Here is an 18,786-nt window from a genome sequence, read left to right on the forward strand (position 1 = left end):
GCCCCTTGAATTGAATTGAGAGTCACAGGAGATTAAGGAGACTCTATTAAACCATTAAAGTCCTCCTCTCTCCTTCTGCCCTCCATCACCCTTTCCACCCCTCTCCCTGTTACCCTAATCTGGCCACTGTCTGCAGGCTGAAAACTAGGACAGTGTCCTGCATGTCCTCGTGTGACGGTTCACTGACTGACACCTTAGGTTTAGACACAGCGTTTTCTCTATGCCTGGGAGCTGGAACAAAATTAAAATTCTGGTCGGATTTTCTTCTGATTTTTGCCAGCCATATCAGTTCTGTTATAGCCACATACATTATTTTAACAGTTTTAGAAACTCCAGAGTGTTTTCTATCCAATACTATCAATTATATGCCTATACTGGCTTCTGGGCCTGAGTAACAGGGACGTCAGTCAGGCGTAAATTCAGGACATTGCCCCCCTTAGCCCTAACTAGTTTATAAAGCAGCGATATTAGTGTCAGTAGGCTCCAAACTTGTTGATCAAAGATGTGAAAACAGCTCAGTTGGAAAGAGCACTAGGAGTAAAGGGTCTTATTTCCTCCAAAATTACATCCGTCTCTCATCACGTCGCGTGACATCTGTGTCTCCTCCGACACTTGACCTCTGAGGGTCTGTCAAGTGTCTCAGATGACCCCTGACCTCTCAGTGTCTCTCTGCGTTAGAGAGCCTTGTTTCTCAGTAAAGAGACTGGTGATAGGCTGGATGTTGACGTGTAAGAATCAGGAAAAAAAGACAAGGCATGCAGTCTGTCTCTAGTTTTAAAGAAGTCTCCCTCTCTGGTAACCACATTGTGTTTTTGTTGTTGTTGTTGCTGCTGTTGTTGATGTTATTGTTGTTGTTGCTGTTGTTGATGTTGTTGTTGATGTTGTTGTTGTTGATGTTGTTGCTGCTGTTGTTGATGTTGTTGTTGTTGATGTTGTTGTTGTTGATGTTGTTGTTGTTGTTGTTGTTGTTGTTGATGTTGTTGTTGTTGCTGCTGTTGTTGTTGTTGATGTTGTTGTTGTTGCTGTTGATGTTGTTGTTGTTGCTGCTGTTGTTGTTGATGTTGTTGTTGTTGCTGCTGTTGTTGTTGATGTTGTTGTTGTTGGTGTTGTTGTTGCTGTTGATGTTGATGTTGTTGTTGCTGTTGTTGTTGATGTTGTTGTTGTTGTTTATGTTGTTGTTGTTGTTGTTGTGGTCGCCTTCGAAAGACGAGATAATTGGGTAGCGAATCTCTATTGAAAGGGCTTCTTAGTCCACGGCATCATATGTGTCCGGGAAACTGCACCTCACATTTCTGACAAGCCTCTCTGAGGTTCTGTTATCTTGCTGGTATCTTGTATCTACTGGGAACCCTCACGAAGACATGTGTCGCATGTTGTTTAACAGGCATCAGTCAACATGACACCTCCGCAACGGTAAGTAGATAACGCACTACTGTGCAAATAGCAGACTGCAAATAGCAGTGTATTTCAGTATTTTCTAATCAGATATGCTATCACTGCAGAACATTGATGGTATAAGCTATTTGCAGGGTGAATTTATCCCTAGGTCACCATTTAAGAGACATGGTCTAAATCTGCTTGAAGTGCTGATTGTTTCTCTGTGTCTCTCCAGCGATTAACATATGAAAGGACCCATTATGGAGGAGCACGACGTTGTTACTATCGGCAGATTAGCAATGGTCATTTTGGCCCGTGATGCTGTTGACTGGTTTGCTAAACAGCTCTCCCTCTATAGCTTTTCTCCCCTCCCCTCTCCATCACTTGCTCTCTCCCTCATCTCTCTCTCCCTCTATAGCGTTCTCCCTTCGTTCTCCCGTGCCTCTCTCTCTTACTTTCTCCCCTCCCTTCCTCTCCTCTCCTCTCCCTAAACAGTGTTCTGTCATGTGTTTCTTCCAATTGAGTGGCTGAGTGTTGTTTAGATTTCTATAGTGGAGAGGAACAATGAAATCTGGTCACACACACACACACACACACACACACACACACACACACACACACACACACACACACACACACACCTTTGCCACAGCAGGGGAGTGAGTGGCCGTGCTTTACAATGACCCAACAACCCCCATGCCGGCACACAGAAATTGTTTCACAAATACATTTCTACTCTATTCAGAAGCACATAACACACACTGAAACTGCGCAAACACTACAATCACATTCTTCCACAGAATACATACAAATACACATTAAGTACACATGCAGTACACCTTCAGTACACACGCAGTACACACGCAGTACACACGCAGTACACCTTCAGTAGACATGCAGTACACACGCAGTACACATGCAGTAGACACGCAGTACACATGCAGTACACATGCAGTACACCTTCAGTAGACATGCAGTACACCTTCAGTAGACATGCAGTACACCTTCAGTACACATGCAGTACCTTCAGTAGACTATGCAGTACACCTTCAGTAGACCTTCAGTAGACATGCAGTACACCTTCAGTACACATGCAGTACACCTTCAGTACACATGCAGTACACCTTCAGTACATATGCAGTACACCTTCAGTACATGCAGTACACCTTCAGTACACATGCAGTACACCTTCAGTACACATGCAGTACACCTTCATACACCTTCAGTACACACGCAGTACACACGCAGTACACACGCAGTACACACGCAGTACACACGCAGTACACACGCAGTAGACATGCAGTACACCTTCAGTACACCTTCAGTAGACATGCAGTACACCTTCAGTAGACATGAGTAGACCTTCAGTAGACATGAGTAGACCTTCAGTAGACATGCAGTACACCTTCAGTACACCTTCAGTACACCTTCAGTACACCTGCAGTAGACCTTCAGTAGACCTGCAGTAGACCTTCAGTACACCTGCAGTACACCTTCAGTACACCTGCAGTACACCTGCAGTACACCTTCAGTACACCTGCAGTACACCTTCAGTAGACATGCAGTACACCTTCAGTACACCTTCAGTACACCTTCAGTACACCTGCAGTAGACCTTCAGTAGACCTGCAGTAGACCTTCAGTACACCTGCAGTACACCTGCAGTACACCTTCAGTACACCTGCAGTACACCTGCAGTACACCTGCAGTACACCTTCAGTACACCTGCAGTAGACCTTCAGTAGACATGCAGTACACCTTCAGTAGACACGCAGTACACATGAAGAACACATTTTATTTATTTTACCTTTATTTAACTAGGCAAGTCAGTTAAGAACAAATTCTTATTTTCAATGACGGCCTAGGAACAGTGGGTTAACTGCCTGTTCAGGGGCAAAGTGACAGATTTGTACCTTGTCAGCTTGGGGATTAGAACTTGCAACCTTTCGGTTACTGGTCCAACGCTCTAACCACTAGGCTACCCTGCCACCCCATGCAGTACACATGCAGTACACATGCAGTACACATGCAGAACACATGCAGTACACATGCAGTACACATGCAGTACACATGCAGTACACATGCAGTAGAAACGGATACAAAATAAAGCCCCACAATAATACAGTAGCACTTGTAAATACTGGAGCACTCAATTACATAGATCTAAGCTTTGATCTGAAATACAAACATCACAAATCCCAGATTCAGAAATGCATTAATTACTGCCACAGACACAATGGCAAACAGTCAACCCTTCTCTCCTCTCTTTCCTTTCCTCTGTCTCCCCCTAATGCTCTCTCTCTCCTCTCCCCCTGGCATTTCTCCCCCTCTCTCTCTCTCTCTCTCTCTCTTTCTCTCTCTCGACCCCTTCTCTTTCTCTAAATTCCTTTCCCCCTCTATTTTTCTCTCTCTCTCTCCCTCTCTCTCTCTCTCTTCTCTCTCTCTCTACCTCCCTTTTTTTCCAGCAAATCTCCATTCACTTGCCAAGGACACCACAGTGCCATTCCATTCCATACACCATCCTTTTCCTTAACCCCCCAACACACAACCCCCTAAATATAAATTCAATATGTTTTGTTGGCATGGCCATGAACTCAAATAGCCATAGATTGTCTACGCTCTCCCCCGCCGCCCCCTCCCGTCTCTCTCCCCCTCTCCCCCTTCTCTCCCCTTCGTCTCTCTCCCCCTCTCCCCCTCCATCTCTCTCTCCCCCGTCCCTCTCTCTCCCCCATCTCTCTCCCCCTCCGTCTCCCCATCCGTCTCTCCCCCCTCCGTCTCTCCCCTCCCCACTCCGTCTCTCCCCCCTCTGTCTCTCCCCCTCCGTCTCTCTCCCCCTCTGTCTCCCCCTCCGTCTCTCTCCCCCTCCGTCTCCCCCTCCGTCTCTCTCCCCCTCCATGTCTCCCCCTCCGTCTCTCTCCCCCTCCGTCCCCCCCATATCCCCCTGTCTCTCTCCCCCTCCATCTCCCCCCCCTCCGTCTCCCCCTCTGTCTCTCCCCCTCCATCTCTCTCCCCCCGTCCCCTCTCTCCTCCCATCCCCCCCCTCCGTCTCTCTCCTCCCTCCGTCTCTCCCTCCCTCCGTCTCTCCCCCTCCGTCTCTCTCCCCCTCCCTCTCCCCCTCCGTCTCTCCCCCTCCGTCTCTCTCTCTCTGTCTCTCCCCCCTCCGTCTCTCTCCCCCTCCGTCTCTCCCCCTCACTGTCTCTCTCCCCCTCCGTCTCTCCTCCCTCCGTCTCTCCCCCTGAGTGCGTTCCTGCGTGCGTGCCTGTGTGTGTGTGTGTGTCTTCTTCCTCCAGCAGTATCTCGATCCCTCCACTTAGTCTATAAAAACGGCCTTATCTTACCGGGAGGTGAGAGGAGAGATAGCTATAAAGGTCAGGTCAGAAAAACAATTAGTTTATATTTATATTTAATTTCATCCATACAGGCCGTGGAGCATAAAACCTATCAATAAACACCATTAAAAACAAAAATTCTTATTTACAATGACAGCATACCCCAGCCAAACCCTAACAACACTGAGCCAATTGTGCACTGCACTATGGGACTCCCCATCACAGCTGGTTATAATACAGCCTGGAATCGAACCAGGGTCTGTAGTGTCACCTCTATTACAGAGATGCAGTTCCTTGGATCACTGAGCCACTCGGGAGTCCCAATGCATGCAGAGTCTCAATTTGATGTTTGTTCCATTTGGTTATTTCTTGGTTGGTTGGTTGGTTGGTTGGACCCCAGACCTCACAACCATAAGGCAATGGGTTCTATAACTGATTCAAGTATTTTTTGCCAGATCCTAATATGGATGTTGAATTGTATGTTCATTTTAATGGTATAGAATGCCTTTCTTGCTTTGTCTCTCAGATTGTTCACAGCTTTGTGGAAGTTACCTATGATACTGACATTTAAGTCGAGGTAGTATAATTCTTGCTCTAAGGTAATGGTGTCTACGTGGAATTTGTATTTGTAGTCCTGGGAGTTTGACCTTTTTTGGAACACCATTATTTTTTTTATCTTACAGAGATTTACTGTCAGGGCCCAGGTCTGTCAGGGCCCAGGTCTGTCAGGGCCCAGGTCTGTCAGGGCCCAGGTCTGACTGAATTTGTGCATAAGATCTAGGTGCTGCTGTAGGTTGGGGACAGAAGCACCAGATCCTCAGCAAACAGTAGACATTTGACTTCAGATTCTAGTAGGGGTGAGGCTGTGTGCTGCAGACTGTTATAGTGCCCTAGCCAATTCGTTGATATATATGTTGAGGAGGGTGGGGCTTAAGCTGCATCCCTGTCTCACCCCACGGCCCTGTGGAAAGAAACGTGTGTGTTTTGTTGTTGCCAATTTTAACTGTACACTTGTTGTTTGTGTACAGGGATTTTTAAAATGTTGTCTGTTTTTCCCCCAACACCACTTTGCATCAATTTATATAGCAGACCCTCATGCCTTTGTTTTGGTTTGTTTGTTTGTTAATTAGGCTGTGCAGGGTGAATACGTGGTCTGTCGTACGATAATTTGGGAAAAAGACAATTTGACATTTAATCGGTACCTTGTTTTCAGTGAGGAAATGTACAAGTCATTAATGACAATGTGGAGAATGTTCTCAAGGTTGCTGTTGACGCAAATCCCCGGGAAGTTATTGGGGTGAAATTAGTCTCCACTTAGGTGGATTGGGGTGATCAGTACTTGGTTCCAAATATTGGGGAAGATGCCAGAGCTTTTATTTAGTATACCATCAACACCAGAGGCCTTTTGGGGTTGGAAGGTTTGTATTTTGTCCTGTAGTACATTCAAGGGGGGTGGCAGGTAGCCTAGTGGTTAGAGCGATGGGCCAGTAATCGAAATGTTACTACATCGAGTCCCTGAGCTGATAAGGTAAATATCTGTCATTCTGCCCCTGAACAAAGCAGTTAAACCACTGTTACTAGGCTGTCATTGTAAATAAGAATTTGTTCTTACCTAACTTGCCTAGTTAAATAAAGGTTTTAAAAATATAGTCATGGGGTCAAATTTATCTCCACTTTTGTGGATTGTGGTGATCAGAGCTAAGGATGATGTTAAAGAGTTGTAGTATAGCCAATGGGAATTTGTTGTCTATATATTTTATCATTTCATTGAGGATACCATCAACACCACAGGAGGGTTTGTATTTTGTCCTGTAGTTCATTCAATGTAATTGGAGAATTCAGTGGGTTCTGGTTGTCTTTAATAGTTGATTGTAAGATTTGTAGTTCCTCCTGTACATGTTTTTGTTGTTTGGTCTTTGTTATAGAGACAAAAAGAGTGGAGAAGAGGTTTACCTATATTGGATATGCAGCTCTTCATGTTTTTCTTGGTTTAGTGTTTTCCAATTTTCCCAGAAGTGGTTAGATTCCATGGATTCTTCAATTACATTGAGCTGATTTCTGATGTGCTTTTCCTTCTTTTTCCGTAGTGTATTTCTGTGTTGTTTTAGTGATTCACCATAGTGAAGGCTCAGCTTTTCCGTAGTGTATTTCTGTGTTGTTTTAGTGATTCACCATAGTGAAGGCTCAGCTTTTCCGTAGTGTATTTCTGTGTTGTTTTAGTGATTCACCATAGTGAAGGCTCAGCTTTTCCGTAGTGTATTTCTATATTGTTTTAGTGATTCACCATAGTGAAGGCTCAGCTTTTCCGTAGTGTATTTCTGTATTGTTTTAGTGATTCACCATAGTGAAGGCTCAGCTTTTCCGTAGTGTATTTCTGTGTTGTTTTAGTGATTCACCATAGTGAAGGCTCAGCTTTTCCGTAGTGTATTTCTGTGTTGTTTTAGTGATTCACCATAGTGAAGGCTCAGCTTTTCCGTAGTGTATTTCTGTGTTGTTTTAGTGATTCACCATAGTGAAGGCTCAGCTTTTCCGTAGTGTATTTCTGTGTTGTTTTAGTGATTCACCATAGTGAAGGCTCAGCTTTTCTGGGTCTTTATGTTTTTGGTTAGATAAGTTTCTCAGTTTCTTTCTTAGGTTTTTACATTCTTCATCAAACCATTTTGTCATTGTTTTTTCATTTTCTTAGGTTGTCTGCTTTACATTTTCACATTTGATAGAGAAGCTGAAAGGTGAAATATACTGTTTTTCTACTGCCAAAATTACAACTTCACTATTGGAATGTTTTTCAAGAAAGTTGCATTTGTTGCTGTCTAAATGTTTTTGGCTGGTTTCTAGACTACTTTCCTTTCATCTATAGCATTTATTCATATACTATTTGATCTGATTGGGGTGTCAGTGGGCTTTGCTAAAGTAATCCACTGGTACTACTGCCAAGGGATGAGCTGTAGCTGTACCTAACATAGGAGTCTCCTCAAGGGGGGAGGGGGGAGAAGTAAAGATCTTTGTCCTCTGCTCTTCATCAGGCAAGCGTGCACACTTCACAAGTGCACAAGGACTACCAAGCCTCAACCTGTGACTATCTCATTCCCCATTATGCTTCCATCTTCTTGGCTTACCCCTTTCCTCCAAATCTAAGTACTACCCACAATGAGCTGTCAAAATATGCCAAAGCATGCAACCCTCGTCCCCATATCCCCGTATCTGATCAGCTCAATCCAGCTCACACTGTCATTTAAATCTCCCCTACTCCTACTTCTCAACTCCGATCTCTCACACACACAGCCTCAGTTGATTTAAATAGCTCCCTCCCTCCCTCCATACCCTCCTCCCTCTCTCCCTCTCCTTTCCTCTCTTTCCCTCCCTCTTTTTATATCTCCCTCCCCGTCTCTCGCTCTCTCCTCTCCCCGTCTCTGTACTTGCTCTCTCCCTTTCTCTACATCCCTTTCCCTCACTCTCTCTCCCCCTTCTCTCTCTGCCTCCCTTTCCCCCTGTCATCTCTCTCTCTCTCTCTCTCTCTCTCTCTCTCTCTCTCTCTCTCTCCCTTTCCCTCCCTCACTTCTTGTTCTCTCATTCAGTTTTTGTGATCTCTCCATTAGTCAGTTTGTCCTGAGGATATAAAGCCACCTACACACTGAGGAGCGGGTCAGTGGGATCACACAACACAGAAAACACCAGCTAGCAGCTATCTCCGGCATCAGCTCATTCTCATAACAAATGTCCCACTTCACTCTGCATCAATACTTACATAAACACCCGTTTAAATCCATCCACCCGCCGCCCCACACAAACACAACACGGAACAGCTCTGCAGTGTCACAGCCAGCAATTCTACATGAATCCAAACACAGCACACACAACAGTCCCAAACAGTCGTATCTCATCCCAGCAAACCAAAATTGGTTCAGTGAAAGTACAAAGAAAAAAATGTTGGTCGCGGCAAATCTGTCCAAATGATTCTAGAATGTTTGTATAAAACATTTGCCTGTTGTTGCAAGAACATTCCTAGAACACATTTTGTTCTTTAAAGTTTCTCAGAATGTTTCATGAGGTTCTGGGAAATGTCTGGTGGGAACATTGTGGGGACATCATAAAACGATATGTTTCCAAAACACACAAAAAACTGTCCAGTTGTGCGGATGATTCTACGATGTTTCTTTTTAGGGTGAAAAATAACATTAACCTGATCTTACAAGAACTTTCCCAGAATTAATTTAGTCAGTTCTTTAAATGTTCCCAGAACTCATTTAGTCAGTTCTTTAAATGTTCCCAAAACTCATTTAGTCAGTTCTTTAAATGTTCCCAAAACTCATTTAGTCAGTTCTTTAAATGTTCCCAGAACTAATTTAGTCACTTCTTTAAATGTTCCCAGAACTAATTTAGTCAGTTCTTTAAATGTTCCCAGAACTAATTTAGTCAGTTCTTTAAATGTTCCCAGAACTAATTTAGTCAGTTCTTTAAATGTTCCCAAAACTCATTTAGTCAGTTCTTTAAATGTTCCCAGAACTAATTTAGTCACTTCTTTAAATGTTCCCAAAACTCATTTAGTCAGTTCTTTAAAGGTTCCCAGAATGTTTCTTTAGGCTGTTGAACATTAAGGGGATATGACAAGAGAAAGGATCCCAAAACACTCAAACTATCCAGTTGTGATGACATTTCATACAATGTTTAAGTTAGGTTGCACAGGACATTCCTATAATGTTGTAAGAATGTTTGACGGAACACCTGGTTTAAATTCTTTAAAGGTTCCCAGGAGATTTAACTGAGTTACAGGAATTGTATGGGATGTTGAAAAGAATGTGGTTGTGATATTCACACACGTTGCACAGAACATTCCCACAATGTTGTCTTGGAGGTCCACAGAACATTCCCACAATGCTGTCTTGGAGGTCCACAGAACATTCCCACAATGTTGTCTTGGAGGTCCACAGAACATTCCCACAATGTTGTCTTGGAGGTCCACAGAACATTCCCACAATGTTGTCTTGGAGGTCCACAGAACATTCCCACAATGTTGTCTTGGAGGTCCACAGAACATTCCCACAATGTTGTCTTGGAGGTCCACGGAACATTCCCACAATGTTGTCTTGGAGGTCCACGGAACATTCCCACAATGTTGTCTTGGAGGTCCACGGAACATTCCCACAATGTTGTCTTGGAGGTCCACGGAACATTCCCACAATGAACATTCCCACAATGTTGTCTTGGAGGTCCACGGAACATTCCCACAATGTTGTCTTGGAGGTCCACGGAACATTCCCACAATGTTGTCTTGGAGGTCCACGGAACATTCCCACAATGTTGTCTTGGAGGTCCACGGAACATTCCCACAATGTTGTCTTGGAGGAACATTCCCACAATGTTGTCTTGGAGGTCACAGAACATTCCCACAATGTTGTCTTGGAGGTCCACGGAACATTCCCACAATGTTGTCTTGGAGGTCCACAGAACATTCCCACAATGTTGTCTTGGAGGTCCACAGAACATTCCCACAATGTTGTCTTGGAGGTCCACAGAACATTCCCACAATGTTGTCTTGGAGGTCCACAGAACATTCCCACAATGTTGTCTTGGAGGTCCACAGTCCATTCCCACAATGTTGTCTTGGATGTCCACAGAACATTTCTATAACGTTTAGGAAACTTTATTTGATTATATTTATTTAACCTTTATTTAACCAGGAAGGGCTCATTGAAATTAAAATCTATTTTTCAAGAGTGCCCTGGCCAAGATAGGCAGCAACAACTCATTACAAAAAAAATACAGACAGACAACATGAAAAACTACAAGTAATCTAGTAAAAACCATTGAATTCACAAGAGTATAAAACAGCAAATTAAAAACATTGACAGGTCAGGGAATCAGCCTCAAAATCCTTCATCAGTGATTTAAAAACACCAATCGGGACAAGTTCTTAAGTATATTTAAGTTTGACTTAATATTGCCACAACATTCTCAGCGAGCAAATGTGTCCTTAACTAGATTGGAATACATCCCCATTGAGTTTCTCTCCAGATTGAATTATAATTTTGCATTTGAAGGCATTTGATTTTTTATAGACTTTAATCACACAAACATATTTTTTTAATACACTTTATATGCTGACAATGTGCAGTTTGAACCTGTAATGTTTGGTTCCTAAACCAGGTTGTTTATCCTCCTTTAGCACCAACAGAGAATCTCTTTCACACTTTTGTTGTTGTTGTAACTATGGAAGTATGGTCAATGAGGAATTCCGTGGTTCCTTTTTTATCCTTCTTAAACATAACTAACCCATAATCCATAACTAACCCATAACTAACCCATAACCCATAACTAACTCATAACCCATAACTAACCCATAACCCATAACTAACCCATAACCAACCCATAACTAACCCATAGCCAACCCATAACCAACCCATAACTAACACATAACTAACCCATAACTAACCCATAACCCATAACCAACCCATAACTAACCCATAACCTATAACTAACCCATAACTAACCCATAACTAACCCATAACCAACCCATAACTAACCCATAACTAACCCATAACTAACCCATAACCCATAACCAACCCATAACTAACCCATAACCTATAACTAACCCATAACTAACCCAGGGATATACTGGTAACTGGGTTACCCACCATCACTCCCCCCATCCTCTTTATGTGTCGTGTTGTTCTGGGCCCATATTTACAAGGTATCCAAGACTATGAGTGCTGGTCTAGGATCACTTTAGGTTTTCAGATCATGCAAAATAAGATGGGGGGGGGGGGCATATAAAAGTAGGAATTATAGAGGGTGCATTTTCATTTTTTAATATTCACACTATCTTTCTTTTTTTTAATCGCTGACTGGATACATCTGGACGAAATATTGACGTCCTCTCTTTTAGTGGGAACCAAACATTACAGGTTCAAAAAGGGCACATTGGCAACATATAAAGTATTAAAAAATGATGTTTGTATGATTCACTGCTGTTCAGATGTCCTATGAAATTAAAATGTGTGCCTATATGTCAACGCCAACACAGTCGTCAAATGCTTATTGTCATTAAATCTGAAGAGAAACGTAACGGGGATGTATTCCAATCTGCGACAAATCTGCATGTAGAGAATGTTATGGATTTAGCATTCCAGACTGGACTGGATTGCGCATTGCAGACTGGATTTAGCATTCCAGACTGGACTGGATTGCGCATTGCTGACTGGATTTAGCATTCCAGACTGGACTGGATTTAGCATTGCAGACTGGATTTAGCATTGCAGACTAGATTTAGCATTGCAGACTGGATTTAGCATTGCAGACTGGATTTTAAAGCTTGGTCGCAAATGGGTCTTCCAGATGGACAATGACCCCAAGCATACTTCCAACGTTGTGGCAATATGGCTTAAGGACAACAAAGTCAAGGTATTGGAGTGGCCATCACAAAGCCCTGACATCAAGCCTATAGAAAATGTCTGGACAGAACTGAAAAGGCGTGTGCGAGCAAGGAGGCCTACAAACCTGACTCAGTCACACCCGCTCTGTAAGGAGGAATGGGCCAAAATTCACCCAACTTATTGTGGGAAGCTTGTGGGAGGCTACCTGAAATGTTTGACCCAAGTTTAACAATTTAAAGGAAATGCTATCAAATACTAATTCAGTGTATGTAAACTTCTGACCCAGTGGGAATGTGATGAAAGAAATAAAAGCTGAAATAAAATAAATAAATCATTCTCTGTACTATTATTCTGACATTTCACATTCTTAAAATAAAGTGGTGATCCTAACTGACCTAAGACAGGGAATTTTTACTAGGATTAACACTTTATGCCACCAAAGTAGAGCTGCAGTTTAGTGGGGGGTTTTGAATCTAATATGGCCAATCAGGACGCAGAATAATTTCGGAGTTCCCATCCTCTTCATGTTCATCTTTTAACACTGTATTTTTTATTTCACTATTTGCTATTGCGTTTTTATTGTCGACCATTTTAATTTTAATTAAATTTAAATCACAATCCCAGTAAGTTACTTCATTATTACCCATAAATTATTTGATATTGAGATTAAAAAAATAAAAGAAAATGCATTGGACATTTAAATCAATAAATGCTTATTCCATTGAACCATGAATTTGTGTTTTGATTGTTTTCTTATATACTGTGAATGTTCTGAGCACGTACATATTTATTATTTTATTTTATTTTATTTCAACTTCATTTTAAACTGAGAGTTACAGTTAAAGTCAGACGTTTACATACATACACCTTAGCCAAATACATTTAAACTCAGTTTTTAATTATTATTATTTTTTACAATTCCTGACATTTAATCATCTTTTTCCTGCAGATTACAGGTTCAATTCAACAGATGATTTTACAATGTTTATTTTAATAAGACAATAATAATAAAGAAAACAGTGACATTTTGGCTCAGAAGAGAGGATGTCTTCATCCAGATTTATAAATACAGAATGGACACTAACTGGAAGAAGAAAAAAAATACGGTGTAAAAAGTGAAACTTTTCAGAAGGAACCAGGAGGAAAATATGACAGGAGGAGCCATGCGTTTTAATGATTCATATTGGGTGCGTTAACCAATATAATTTCTACTTTAAAACGCATGCCATGGTTCCTCATGTCTTATTTTCCATGATCTGAAAAACAAAAGTGATCGTTCCTGATTGTATGATTCACTGCTGTTCAAATGTCCTACGAAATTCAAATGTGTACCTATACGTAATACCAATACATACGCCAATGCTCCTGAGTGGTCTAAGGCACTGCATGTCAGTGCTAGAGGTGTCACTACAGACCCTGGTTCAAATCCAGGCTGTATCAGAAAACCAGCTGTGATTGGGAGTAGGGTACTGCACAGTTATCTGGGTTTGGCCGGTGTAGGCCTTCATTATAAATAAGAATGTGTTCTTAACCTTTTGTGACTATTTTCATTTTTGGGAAAAAAAACGTTCCCGTAGTAAACAGGATATTTTGTCAGGACAAGATGCTAGAATATGCATATAATTGACAGCTTAGGATAGAAAACACTCTAAAGTTTCCAAAACTGTAAAAATATTGTCTGTGAGTATAACAGAACTGATGTTGCAATGTGTCCCTATTGAGCAGTGAATGGGCTATCAACCAGATTACTCTTTCTCCGTATTCCCGAAGGTGTCTACAGCATTGTGACGTAGTTTTACACATTTATGTTGAAGAATACCCGTATGCGGCTACATTGCGCAAGTGGTCACCTAATGCTCCCAGAGAGATTCTCGCGTAAAATACAGAGGTAGCCATTACTCCAATCGGTCCTACTGAAAAACAAATTGTCCCGATGGATATATTATCGAATAGATATTTGAAAAGCACCTTGAGGATTGATTATAAACAACGTTTGCCATGTTTCTGTCGATATTATGGAGCTAATTTTAAATATTTTTCGCCGTTTTCTTGACTACAATTTCCGGGCGATTTCTCAGCCAAACGTGAAGAACAAACGGAGCTATTTCGCCTACAAAAATAATATTTTTGGAAAAAAGGAACATTTGCTATCTAACCGGGAGTCTCGTGAGTGAAAACATCCGAAGCTCATCAAAGGTAAACGATTTAATTTGATTGCTTTTCTGATTTCCGTGACCAAGTTACCTGCTGCTAGCTGGACAAAATGCTATGCTAGGCTATCGATAAACTTACACAAATGCTTGTCTAGCTTTGGCTGTAAAGCATATTTTGAAAATCTGAGATGACAGGGTGATTAACAAAAGGCTAAGCTGTGTCTCAATATATTTCACTTGTGATTTTCATGAATAGGAATATTTTCTTGTAATATTTATGTCCGTTGCGTTATGCTAATTAGTGTCAGACGATGACAACGGTCCCGTTCACGGGATGGGGTGTCACTAGATTAACTGACTTGCCTACTTAAGTATATATATTTTTTAAATCAAATTATAATTAGGGATAGCCCACTTTTTTCATTTTTCGCCTAAAATGACATACCCAAATTTAACTGCCTGTAGCTCAGGCCCTGAAGCAAGGATATACATATTCTTGGTACCATTTGAAATGAAACACGTTAACGTTTGTGGAAATATGAATTGAATGGAGGAGAATATAACACAATACATCTGGTAGAAGACAATACACCACCATCTTTGAAATGCAACAGAAAGGTCCCACTTCCAGCCATCACTCTGGTTGTAAATCTGACGTCCACAAGATGGCAGCAGTGTATGTGTAAAGTTTCAGACGGATAACTTGAAGAATGAGCGAACTACATGACATTTAGTGTGAAGTCACCAAGCTACATTTGGGAAAATCTGCATTCGTATTACATTTTTCTGCAAGACTATCGTCAAATCTGTGGACTTTGATTTAGCTTTTCCAGTATTGTAGCCATATTATAAGTTCAACATTTGCAGAACAAACAGTTTTCATAACTCTGAAAACTCTGAAAATTCTTATAATTTTTGTCTAAAAAGGAAAAGGCATGCTGTTGGAAAAAGTTAGCAGCTACATTTTGCGACAGATACAGGGTTTCCCGTAAAGCCCAGCTCATTGGCTATCTAGCTATCTTTGTTTGATCTCGATTGGTGCTTATTTGACAAAGTTAGAGTCGATCAAGTGTAGACCACCCCCGTCATCGGCGTGCCATGAAGGCGTCGCTCTCTGACCAAATATGAGGTCCTATAGGATATACTACACCCCTAATGATATAGTGAAGTCGGGTTACCTTCTAGGATCTCTGATATGGTGTCCTATAGGACATTTTACACCCCTAATGATATAGGGAAGTCTGGTTATGTTCTAGGATCTCTGGTATGGTGTCCTATAGGATATACTACACCCCTAATGATAGAGGGAAGTCTGGTTACGTTCTAGGATCTCTGAGGAATAAATACAAACGTGATTTGACTGGTTGAAACAACGTTTAGGGTTAGATTTTCACAGATTCCTTTCTTTGCTAATTGAACGTGTGGAAATACAAAATTCGATCGTGCATGCTATATGAACCTTTTCTTACAAAACGACACTTCATGTTATCTCTAGGACCCTTTGGATGATAAATCAGAGCAAGATTTCAGAATGTAAGAAAAACATTTCACCTTCAGAGGTGAATTTATGAAACCTATCGCGGTGAAAAAAGTGTTTTGTTGTTAGGAGCTCTCCTCAAACAATAGCATGTAATTTGTTTGCAGTATTAGTTACTGTAAATTGGACAGTGCAGTTATATTAACAAGAGTTTAAGCTTTCTGCCGATATAAGACACTTATATGTACCGACATTTGTTGTTTCTCTAAAATCTGCGATCGTGACACAAGGCGCAGCATGATTTACAACTGTCCCTGTTGACGGAACGCCTTTCCCTAATTAAATCTGAAGTGGAACATAATGGGGATGTATTCCAATCTGCTACACATTTGTGGTAATATTAGGTACAGTATTTTTTGTTGAGCATATTTTGTGTTTTTGGGAACGTGCTTCGTGTTATGTATCCACACTGTTCCCAAAACCTAACTAAATGTTCTGGGAACCTTTTAAAGGGACAATTTCTCAACTTCAACTTTCAACTTCATATTCATCATCTCCATCTCTGACTTGCCTAGTTAAATGAAGGTTAAAATTTAGAAAAATTCAAACGCGCAATATTACCATTCTGTATGTTGAAGTGATGCTGAAGATGATGAATAATAAGTGGAACATTTGTGAGATTTCCCTTTAAAGAACTCAGAAAGGCTGTTCTGTCAAGATTCTTGCAACATCAAAGGAATGTTTTTTTTTGCACCCTGATACAAATTCTATCTGAATGTCAGCACAACTGGACAGTTTTAGTGTTTCTGGAAACCTATCTCTTGTTATATACCCACAACGTTCCCACAAAACTAAAGAAACATTCTGGGAACCTTTAAAGAACAGACAGTAATGTGTTCTAGGAACGTTCTGCGAACCTTTAAAGAACAGACAGTAATGTGTTCTAGGAACGTTCTGGGAACCTTTAAAGAACAGACAGTAATGTGTTCTAGGAACGTTCTGGGAACCTTTAAAGAACAGACAGTAATGTGTTCTAGGAACGTTCTTGCAACATAACGTGAATTGTCTTTTACACCCCCAAAATAACCTTTGTATGCTGAACAAAAAATATTTAAAAAAAACAATTTCTCTGATTTTACTGGGTTACAGGTCATATAAGAAATAAGTCAATTTAAATGGAATCATTAGGCTCTAAAAAAAGGTAGGGGCGTGGATCAGAAAACCAGTCAGTCTCTTGTGTGACCGCCATGTGCCTCTTCAATGGCTGTGTGAAGTTGCTGGATATCGGCAGGAACTGGAACACGCAGTCGTACACGTCGATCCAGAGCATCCCAAACGTGCTCAATGGGTGACATGTCTGGTGAGTATGTAGGCCATGGAAGAACAGAGACATTTTCAGCATCCAGGAATTGTGTACAGATCCTTGCGACATGGGGCCGTTCATTATCATGCTGAAACATGAGGTGAAGGCGAATTAATGGCTCGACAATGGGCGTCAGGAACTCGTCACGGTATCATTACTGTGCATTCAAATTGACATTGATAAAATGCAGTTGTGTTTGTTGTCTGTAGCTTATGCCTGCCCATACCATAACTCCACCGCCACCATGGGGCACTCTCTTCACAACGTTGACATCAACAAACCGCTCACCCAAATGATGCCATACACGTGGTCTGCGATTGTGAGGCCGGTTGGACGCACTGACAAATTCTCAAAAAACTAAGTTGGAAGCGAATTATGGTAAAGAAATTAACAATCAATTCTCTGGCAACAGCTGTGGTGGATATTCCTGCAGTCACATTCCAATTGCACGCTCAATATAAACTTGAGACATCTCTGGCACTGTGTTGCGTGACAAAGCTGCTAATTTTAGAGTGGCATTTTATTGTCCCCAGCACAAGGTGCATCTGTGTAAGGATCATGCTGTTTAATCAGCATCTTGATATGCCACACCTGTCAGGTGGATGGATTGTCTTGGCAAAGGAGAAATGTTCACTAACAGGGATGGAAACACATTTTCTTTGCCAAATTGCTTTGAAAAATAAGCTTTTGTGCGTATGGAAAATTCCTGGGATCTTTTATTTCAGCTCATGAATCACGGGACCAACACTTCACATGTTGCGTTTATATTTTTGTTCAGTGTAGAATCATCTGCACAACTGGACAGTTTTTGTGTTTTGGTGTTTCTCCCTCCAAACTACAGTATTCTCACAACCTCCGGAAACATTCTGGAAACCTTTGAAGAACAGACAAAATGTGTTCTTGTGAACGTTCTCGCAACGTCAGGTGAATGTTTTATACAAACATTGTATAACATTATCATTCTTTGAATGTGCATTGGATGTGATCATCCTAACGTCACATAAAATCATGAATGAAACTTAATGGGAATCTTAGATAATGTTCTGAGAATGTTCCCGGTTTACTGGGAAGTAAGTGATAACAATATAACAATTAAGATTAATAGTGATTTAGAATGATAGTCCGAAATTCTTTTGTTCAAATTCGACTCATAAAATTGCAAAACAAATTCAACAAAATAACCAGAAACCGGGGAACAAAGCAGACAAACTTAATTCCTATTCAACATATGCAACCACACTTGTGGAAACTGCCCTCCTAAATTCAGCTAACCATGAAGTGACCTGTCTATCATTCAACTGTCAACCGTCCATCCTAAATTCAGCCAACCATAAAGTGACCTGTCTATCATTCAACTGTCAACCGTCCATCCTAAATTCAGCCAACCATGAAGTGACCTGTCTATCATTCAACTGTCAACCGTCCATCCTAAATTCAGCCAACCATAAAGTGACCTCTCCTTCCATCTGTATGTTGGAAACATTCCCCACATTTTTCAAGAATTGCCAGCAAGAAATCTGCTTGAAAAACACTAAAATGTTCTACCATAGATAGATACACAACTATTTATTCTTAACTTAATAAAGACAATGATTTATATCAGCCATGCAAAAAAAAATGATCCTCCACATTCAGACACACACAGTCAAACACTGCGGGGTAACACACACACAGCGGGTCACATACACACACACACAGCGGGTCACATACACACACAC

At 41.3% G+C, this 18,786-nt stretch overlaps 1 protein-coding gene across 1 annotated transcript in view; it reads right to left on the bottom strand.

Moving 5' to 3' along the window:
• LOC112219051 (reelin-like) overlaps positions 1-18,786 on the bottom strand; it is a 307,323-nt gene that overhangs the window by 287,827 nt on the left and 710 nt on the right. The gene's annotated exons all lie outside the window — the stretch shown is intronic.

The sequence above is a fragment of the Oncorhynchus tshawytscha genome, linkage group LG19 (genome assembly GCF_018296145.1).
Source record: "Oncorhynchus tshawytscha isolate Ot180627B linkage group LG19, Otsh_v2.0, whole genome shotgun sequence".
Lineage (NCBI taxonomy): Eukaryota > Metazoa > Chordata > Actinopteri > Salmoniformes > Salmonidae > Oncorhynchus > Oncorhynchus tshawytscha.